Genomic DNA, 10,591 nt, shown 5'->3' on the forward strand with positions numbered 1-10,591 from the left:
TTAGAATTTCAAATGATGTTAGAGGTGTTGGAAAACATGCTTCTATGGTTCAAACTCAGTTGGAACAAGTTGCTAAATCACAAAGAGAATTTCTTGATGAAACGAATAATAATATTCATGAATTTGTTGTTAGAATTGCAACTAGAGGAGGTAAAATGACTCGGGAACCACTTTATCCTGAGGGACACCCTAAAAGAATTATATGAGACTCACAAAGAAATAACACTAGTGCACCTAGTCCTACTAAAAATAAAAAGGAAAAGAAAAATGATAGGGCTTTGCATGCTTCTAGTGAACCTGAAATAGAAAAACCTCCTGATAATGAAAATGAAACTTCTATCTATGATACTGAAACTCAATCTGGTAATGAACATCCACCTAGTGATAATGAAAAATATGAAGATGATGTTCATGAATATGCTCAACCAAATGAAAAAGAACCAGATAATGATGTTGAAATAGAACCCCCTGTTGTTCTTGATAACCCACAACCTAAGAATAGAAGGTATGATAAAAGAGACTTCATTGCTAGAAAACATGGTAAAGAAAGAGAATCGTGGGTTCAAAAACCTATGCCTTTTCCACCCAAGTCAACTAAACAGAATGATGATGATGAATGATGATGAAGAACCCCCTATTGTTCTTGATAACCCACAACCTAAGAATAGAAGGTATGATAAAAGAGACTTCATTGCTAGAAAACACGGTAAAGAAAGAGAACCATGGGTTCAAAAACCTATGCCTTTTCCACCCAAGTCAACTAAACAGAATGAGGATGAAGAATTTAAACGCTTTCTGAAATGCTGAGGCCAGTCTTTTTGCGTACTCGCTTGCCTGATATCTTGAAAATGTCTCCTTATGCAAACTATATGAAAGACATCATCACAAATAAGAGAAAAATACCGAAAGCTGAAATCTCCACTATGCTTGCTAATTATACTTTCAAAGATGGAGTACCTAAAAAACTTGGAGATCTGGGTATACCAACATACCTTGCTCTATCAAAAAGAATTATGTGAAAACTGCTTTCTGTGATTTAGGAGCTGGTGTTAGTGTTATGCCTTTCTCTTTATATAAAAGACTGACTTGAACAAACTCACACCTACTGAAATATCTTTGCAAATGGCTGACAAGTCAACTACCTATCGGTACGTGTGAGTATGTGCCCATTGTTGTTGCTAATGTTACTATTTTGACTGACTTTGTTATACTTGAGATGCCCGAGGACGACAACATGTCGATTATCCTTGGTAAACCCTTCTTGAATACTGCAGAGGCTGTTATTGATTGCAATAAAAGCAAGGTTACGTTTCATATTAATGGTAATGAGCATACAGTGCACTTTCCGAAGAAACAATTCCAAGTGAATGGTATTAATGTTATTGAAAAATCTCCGACAATCACTATTGGAAGTTTTAAAATACCTCTACCTACTGTCAAAAAGAAATATGAAATTCTTATTGTTGGGGACATTCATATCCCCATTGAGGTAACTTAGTGATTTATGAAAGTTCTTTGGTTTCATGCTAATCGAAAGTGGTTGTTAATAAGACCTGATCAACCTTATTAATGAATCGTTTTGAGCGGTATGAAGTTGATGAGTTTAGTAAGCACTACCTTTTGTCTTTATTTTTTGTTTTCGGTTTTTATTAGTTAAATAAAATAAATGCCATGTTTAGTCTGTTTTCTGAATTTCTCATACAATAAAAAAATGACCCAAAAATAAAAATGCTCAGAATGCCCTGAAAATTTTATACCATATTTTTCTGAATATTTCTGAATTTTTGGTGCAAATAATACCAGAGGGAGGTGCACCAGGTGGGCACAACCCACCTGGGCGCGCTAGGACCCCCAGGCGCGCCCTGGTGGGTTGTGGTCCCCACGTGGGCCCCTTCACTTATCTCTTTAGCCCACATCATCACTTACCTCCAGAAAAAGATCCCCATTGCTCTCTCTCCCGTGTTCTTGAGCTCAAACCCGCGGATTTCGATCTCTTTGCTCGAAGCTCCGTTTCCGAAACCGTTTCGGGGGATTATTGCTTGGTATGTGACTCCGCCATTTGTCCAATTAGTTTTTGTTTTAGTGGTTTATACTTTGAATAATTAGCTACTCTTGGTGCGGCTGTAGATGAGCTTGCATGTTGAATTCTTAGTGTTCTAAGTAGTTTGAATGCTTGCTATGGCCTCTATGTATCCCTATGAGTAGTTGCTATCAATTTTATAAAGTTTTGTTGACAAAATTTTGTCACCTCAATTTTTTTTTCAGAAAATTGTACGCGGACATTATGAACTTGTTTAGAAGGAGTTCTTCAAGGAGAAGATCCTCGGGGGCATCTTCTAGTGACAGTTCCGCCCGCGGGTCTTATGTTGAACCAAGTGAAAGTTCCACATGAAGTGCCACTACCAAAACATGCTTATGGCCTTGCGATGAGTATATGATGTGAGTGGGCATTAAGGAGGAATTTGAGCAATATGTTCACAATGCCGGTCTCGGTCCCTACATTTCAAATAAGTGTGAACAACGCCACATTTTCACTGAGATGTTTGTCAAAGGATTTAAATTTTTCCCTCGTGATTCTAGGGTGTCTTTTAAGCTTTATGATAATCCATTTACTATTCCACTAGAGAATTCTGCTTACTATTGCAAACTTCCTTTTTGGGGTTCGCTTGATGAACCACCAACGGCTGAGTATGAGTCTTTCTGGACTAGCCTTTGTTACAGTGAAAATAGGGGAGTGAGACAAGGAAGATTAAAGAGCATTCACTTTCCCGCAATTCAGTATTTTGCTTTATTTAATGGAAATCCATAGTAGGCAAGCAAGACTGTAGCATACTTTGTGCGCCAGACTTGAGCCTCATTCACACGGTTCTCACTGGTGAAAGGAATTATAACCTTGGAGTGATTGTTGCAGGTAGACTTCAGCATAACGCTAACAGTGGCTGGTTCTATGGTGGAATTTACGCCACGCATTTAGCACGAGGGCTGGGTGTTTCACCTTTACCCTTTGATCCCATCCTACCCACGCGGTATTTAGACTTTCACACCTTAAAAGAGCATAAGATTCTCAAGGGAAAGGTTGATAACTTCACGTATAATCTATTGTTTAACCAAACATCTGTTGTGGATACATATTTGCCCGTGCCTGCTCTTTTTGACTATAACAGCAAGGGAAGATATTTTGTTCTTGAGAGCGAGGCCCGAGCTCACAACGCATCAGTGAAGGCAGCACGCCGGGCCGAGGCGTCCGCACTGAGAGCCTCCATGAGCTACCACGCTGACTACTATCCAGGCTACTGATTGTCTACCAAGCTAGGCCAAAATCCTAAGCTTGGGGGAGTACGTGTTCTCACCAACATTATATTCATGTTCACTCATATCATTCTACTTGTCTATGTTCACATTTTTTCATTGTATCATCCATGCTTAGATTTATTTTCTTGCTTTCTTCTTCTGTGTTTGAAAAACTTTAGAAAAACCAAAAAAAATAGTTGTAGTAATTTACTTTCTATGCATGCTTAGTAGTAGAACTAAAAAGAAAATCCAAAAAGATTTCCTTATTCTTCTTTTGCTTGTTGGGAGCTTTCCCGTGTAAATAGTTTTTCTCGTTTTTGTTTTTTCCCTTTTTATTTGCTTGTTCAAGAAAACCAAAAACTCCAAAAATATTTCAGTGTGTTTCTCTGAACTTCTTTTCTTTTTATTCGAGTCTTACCAAGGAGAAGACCACGATGAAAATGTTGAGTGGCTCTCATATGAATAACTGTTGAACTAATAAGAGCACATTTTACCTTGTCTTCTCCTATTGAATAAAATGTCTTGCAGATTTCAGGTTAGTCCATGGCACTCTTGCACTATTGTTATTTTCATATCATTTGGTCGTGCAAGTGAAAGGCAATAATGACGATATTCGATGAACTGTCCGTGGCAAAGAGAAACTAGTATGAACTCGACTTGTTCTGTTTGTGTAAATATGTTTAACCTAGTATCCATGATTCAGCCTATTATGATTAAACATGTTTGCAATGACAATTAGAGATTATAGTTTCTCATTCCATGCATAAGTAGCTAGGAGTGAATAATGATTTATCTTGGATATCAACATAGAGTTAAAATGATTGGGATGTAGTATGATGATATGGTATCCTCCTCTGAATGTCCGAGTGGCTTGACTTGGCACATGTTCATGCATGTAGTTGAATCAAAACCAACATAGCCTCTATGATATTTATGTTCATGGTGTTCATATCCTACTCATGCTAGTGTCCGATGTTACTTATGCATAATGCATGGTTATGATCGTTGTTGCTCTCTAGGTGGACGCTTCTCAATCTAATTGCTAGCCTTCGCCTGTACTAAGTGCGAACTCTGCTTGTACATCAAAAACCTTGAACCCAAAGTTATTCCAGATGAGTCCACCATACCTACCTATATATGGTATTACCCTGTTGTCCTAAGTAAATTTGCATATGCCATCTCTAAAAACTTCTAAAAAATATCCTTTTTTGTGTGCCTAGATCGTTCATGGAACGACAGGAGGTGGTCGATATCTTCCATGCTAAGCGGGTTATTCTCAGGTCGAGTGTTTATTCACTCGCCATCGCACAAGAAAATGGGCGGTAATAGGGATGCCCAGTCCCAAACTACAAACATGAAAAAGAGTTCATCTCTGAAATAATCAAACAAAAACTCACAATGGAGTCAAAACCTTTACTTTTATCGCTTGGGAACCGCCACTAGCGTGCTTAGCATGGAAGATGTTGATAACTGATGGTCGTGAAGTGAATAAGAAGGGTGCATGTCTCAAAATATCATTTATCTCTGTTTTAAAAATTGAGCTCTGGCACCTCTACAAATCACTGCTTCCCTCTGCGAAGGGACTTTCTATTTACTTTTATGTTGTGTCATCACCTTCTAAAGCAAGCGCTAGAAACTGAGAGAGCACAGCTGTCATGATTTATGCATTGTGTGTAGCTAATGTTGGGTGCATCATGACTTGATCTTTTCTACCATGAATTACACTGTTTAGTCACTACTTGGACTTTGGAGGTGCTCTGCATTTATGTTTTGCAGTCTCAGAAAGGGCTAGCGAGATGCCACTATTGTCATATTATATCATGGTTGTTTTGATAACGTGTTGCCGTTTAAGATATCTTATTATTGCTTGCTAGCTGATTATGTCATTGATATGAGTTAATATAATCCTTAAGTGTTATTGTCGACATGGTTACTTATGATGCTGGCTGAAAACCTGGGTGCTGTTTAAGCCTATTTATGCAAACAAGAGCAAAAGAGTTCGTAAAAGTTTTTATTTCCCACTTTCAGTTTATCAATTGAATTGCTTGAGGACAAGCAAAGGTTTAAGCTTGGGGGAGTTTATACGTCTCCAACGTATCTACTTTTTCTCATGCTTTTCCTCTTGTTTTGGACTCTAATTTGCATGATTTGGATGAAACTAATCCCGGACTGACGCCGTTTTCAGCAGAACTACCATGGTGTTGTTTTTGTGCAGAAATAAAAGTTATCAGAATAAAATGAAACTTTGCAAGGAATTTTTATGGAAAAAAGAGGATTTTTGGAGCCAAGACCTACCGGAGAAGGGCTCCTTGGTGGGCACAACCCACTAGGGCGTGCCCCCCTCTGCTGGTGCACCCAGGTGGGTTGTCTCCACCTGGTGGCCCCGCATACCATGATTCCGACGCTATAAAATCACATATTTCTAGAAAAAAATCAGGAAGAAAGAATTATCGCGTTCCACGAGACAGAGCCGCCGCCGAGCCCTGTTCTTCGTCGGGAGGGTAGATCTGGAGTCTGTTTGGAGCTCCGGAGAGGTGGATCTTCGTTCTTTGTCATCACCAACCCATCTCCATCGCCAATTCCATGATGCTCCCCACCGGGAGTGAGTAATTCCTTTGTAGGCTCACTGGTCGGTGAGGAGTTGGATGAGATACATCATGTAATCAGGTTAGTTTTGTTAGGGCCTGATCCCTAGTATCCACTATGTTCTTAGATTGATGTTGCTATGACTTTACTATGCTTAATGCTTGTCACTTTGGGCCCGGGTGCCATGAACTCAGGTCTGAACCGTTTATGAGTTCATCATTATATCCATGTTTTAGATCCAATCTTGCAAGTTATAGTCACCTACTACGTGTTATGATTCGACAACCCCTGAGTGACAACGACCGGGCCTACTCTTGGTGATGACCGTAGTTTGAGGAGTTCATGTATTTACTATGTGTTAATGCTTTGTTCTATTTCTCTATTAAAAGGAGGCCTTAATATCCCTTTGGACCCCGCTGCCACAGGAGGGTAGGACAAAAGATGCCATGCAAGTTCTTTTAATAAAGCACGTATGACTATTTACGGAATACATGCCTACATTATATCGATGAACTGGAGCTAGTGCCGTATCGCCCTAGGTTATAACTATCACATGATGAATATCATCCAACAAGTCACAGATCCAATGCCTATGGATTTATTTATATTGATCTTGCTACGTTACTATTGCTATCATCACTGTTACACTTGCTATGAATTACTGCTATCACTGTTATTGTTACCGTTGTTGCTGTCACTGTTATCAAAACTACCAAACTACTGTGCTACTGATTACTTGCTATAGATAACTAATCTCCAGATGTTGTTTAATTGACAACTCAACTGCTAATACCTTCAAATATTCTTTGGCTCCCCTTGTGTCGAATCTATAAATTTGGGTTGAATACTCTACCCTCGAAAACTATTGCGATCCCCTATACTTGTGGGTTATCAAGACCTTTTTTATGGCGCCATTGCCAGGGAGCATAGCTATATTTGTTGAGTCACTTGGGATTATTATCAATTTATCACTATGAAGAATCTGAAGGATCCAAAGACTAAGATATTTCCCTCAAAGACGAGGGGAGGTAAGGAACTGCCATCCAGTTCTGCTTTAGATTCACCTTCTGTTATGAGTAAACTTGCAACACCACCACATGCTATCAATTCTAATATGTCGCAAGTTATTGATGATGCTACTTCTACTATGAATGATGCTTATGATGATGCTAGTACCTTGCTTGATAATGATGATGTGCCACTTGGTGAATTTCTTGATGAACAAATTGCTAGAGTAATACAACATGATGTTGTTGAATCTGATGATGAGCTTAAAACTGAAACTCCTGAAACATGTGATAGAACTAGCCTTCCTAGATATGAATTGCCTAAGGTACTGGAAGGTTATACCTAGGCGAAAACCTGGGGGAGTTGATACGTCCATTTTGCATCATGTTTACCTACTGTTATTTATAATGTTTTTATGCATAATAATGCTTTTTGGAGTAATTCTAATGCCTTTTCTCTCATAATATGCAATGTTCACGCAAAGAGGGAGAATTCCGGCAGCTGGAAAGCTGGACCTGAAAAAGCTACGTCAGACTACCTATTCTGCCAACTCCAAATGAGCTGAAACTTCATGAGGAATTTTTATGGAATAAATAGGAAATACTGGAGCAAATAAGTACCGGAGGGGGGCCACCTGGTGAGCACAAGGCACCAGGGCGCGCTAGCCCCCCCCCCCAGGCGTGCCCTGGTGGGTTGTGCTCAGCCCAGCCCACCTCTGGTGCCCCTCTTCTAGTATATAAGTCATTTTGACCTAGAAAAAAAATAAGGAGAGAACTTTCGGGACGGAGCACCGCCGTCTGGAGGCGGAACTTGGGTAGGAGCACTTTTGCCCTCCGGTGGAGCGATTCCGCCGGGGGAACTTCCCTCCCGGAGGGGGAAATCATCATCATCGTCATCATCACCAACAACCCTCTCATCTTGGGGAGGCCAATCTTCATAAACATCTTCACCAGCACCATCTCTTATCAAACCCTAGTTCATCTCTTGTGTTCAATCTTTGTACCAGAACCTCAGATTGGTACCTGTGGGTGACTAGTAGTGTTGATTACATCTTGTAGTTGATTACTATATGGTTTATTTGGTGGAAGATTATATGTTCAGATCCATTATGCTATTTAATGCCCCTCTGATCATGAACATGATTATCATTTGTGAGTAGTTACTTTTTTTCTTGAGGTCATGGGAGAAATCATGTTGTAAGTAATCATGTGAACTTGATATGTGTTCGATATTTTGATGGTATGTATGTTGTTATTCCCTTAGTGGTGTCATGTGAACGTCGACTACATGACACTTCACTATATTTGGGCCTAAGGGAATGCATTGTGGAGTAGTTATTAGATGATGGGTTCCAAGAGTGACAGGAACTTAAACCTAGTTTATGCGTTATTCCGTAAGGGGCCGATTTGGATCCAAAAGTTTAATGCTATGGTTAGATTTATTCTTAATACTTTTCTCGTAGTTGCGGATGCTTGCGAGGGGGTTAATCATAAGTAGGAGGTTTGTTCAAGTAAGAACAACACCTAAGCACCAATCCACCCACATACCAAATTATCAAAGTAGTGAACACAAATAAAGCCAACATGGTGAAAGTGACTAGATGAAATTCCTGTGTGCCCTCAAGAACACTTTGCTTATTATAAGAAACCGTTTTGGCTTGTCCTTTGCCACAAAAGGATTGGGCTATCTTACTGCATATTATTTACCGTTACCGTTACGTGCTCGTTACAAAACTATCTTGCTACCAAATTATCTGTTACTTACAATTTTAGCGCTTGCAGACATTACCTTGCTGAAAACCGCTTGTCATTTCCTTCTGCTCCTTGTTGGCTTCGACACTCTTACTTATCGAAAGGACTATGATTGATCCCCTATACTTGTGGGTCATTTCCTACTTCGTGAAGATCTACCCAAGTGAGGCAAGTCCTTCATGGGCGATGGCCATGGTGGGATAGACAAGGTTGCTTCTTCGTGGACCCTTTGTGGGTGGAGCCCTCCGTGGACTCGCGCAATCGTTATCCTTTGTGGGTTGAAGTCTCCATCAACGTGGACATACGGTAGCACCACCTATCGGAACCACGCCAAAAATCTCCGTGTCTACATTGCGTTTGCCTTGTCCAAACCCTTCCCTTACCTTCATATGCAATGTTTTACTTTCCGCTGCTACACTCTTAGAATTGCATGTGTAAGTTGATTGCTTGACTTGTACTAGTTGCTAAAATCTGCCAACACTTCAAATTGGGAAAATGTTAGATTTTTATTTGGTCAAGTAGTCTAATCACCCCCCCCCCTCTCAACCTACTTTCGATCCAACATCCTTGAAACCAACAATTTGATTTCAAAAAATGCCTATGGACAAATCCCATGAATATAACTCAAGGCAACCATTAGTCCATAGAGATTGTCATCAATTACCAAAACCAAACATAGGGCACCGCATGTTCTTTCAATCTCCCCCGTTTTGGTAATTGATGACAATCACTTTCAAGAGAGTTTATATAAGGAATGAAGCATCACCATGCAATGTTTAGGAACACAACCAAAGCATGAAGAAGGAACTCTCCAAACTTCTCCACTAAACTCTCTAAACTTCTCCCCCATTGGCATCGATTGCCAAAATGGGCGAAAAACTTAGAAAGCCAATATAATATGTATTCCTCCATAAAGTTTATATTTCTCAAAAAGAGAGTGCAATGAGTTACACATATCCAATGATAAAATAGTTGGAGAAAGACAAAATATATTAGAACCCAAAGATTGCAAACAAATGATATGGTACAAAGACATACCAAGGAGTGAATCAAGCAATCAAAAGATACCAATTTAAACAATCAATCAAGTGATCCTACGAGCCACATGACTAAAACATATTATGACATGAGCAAGGGAGTGTTCTAAAGAACATAGAGAAGCTCCCCATGATTTGTGCATTATTTAGTTTTGTATTTCGGTATAGGCTCACCTATGAATATAACTCAAGGCAACCATTAGTCCATAGAGATTGTCATCAATTACCAAAACCAAACATGGGGGCACCGCATGTTCTTTCAACGGGCAAGGCGTGGGCGGTGGCGGCGAGTGGGCACTTCGCGGGCAGCCCGTGGGCGGCGGCGCCTATCGGTCGGTGGTGAGTGGACGTCGTGTGGCTGGCGCGTGGGCGGCGGCGCATATCGATAGGTGACTAGTGGACGTCACGTGGCTGGCGCGCGGGCGGCGGCGGCCGTGGCCGGCGGTGAGTGGCGGAGCTGCGAGCTCCCTCACATGGCGGATGTGGCATGAGCAGGAGTCGACGGGGACAAAGGTCCCAATTGCAATCTTTATTTTGTGTGCAGTGGGCTTTATGCTATTTTGCCAGTAATTTAATTGGGTCTATTCTGCTGACACACAGGTCATCCCATAAAAACGTTGTAAAACGTTTTACAGTATCCTCTAAAACAATTTTACAAGACGAAATTTTACGGGATCTGCTAGAGATGCTCTAACTTGCTTCACTCAATTAGTCAATATGTCCATTGATGCTTTAGAATTTTGGGTTTAGCATGGCATTCAACAAGGGTAAACACAAAACATATGTAGCAAAATGCAAACAAGTGAGTGACCCTTATACTGCTGCAATCAAACTAAAGTTAACAGTTAAACAAGTAAAGGACGGATTTATCGTTTCCAACCTGAACAGTGGGTGGCAAGAAGCACAAAAACACATCAA

The sequence above is a fragment of the Triticum dicoccoides genome, chromosome 6B (assembly GCF_002162155.2).
Source record: "Triticum dicoccoides isolate Atlit2015 ecotype Zavitan chromosome 6B, WEW_v2.0, whole genome shotgun sequence".
In the NCBI taxonomy this organism is placed as follows: Eukaryota; Viridiplantae; Streptophyta; class Magnoliopsida; order Poales; family Poaceae; genus Triticum; species Triticum dicoccoides.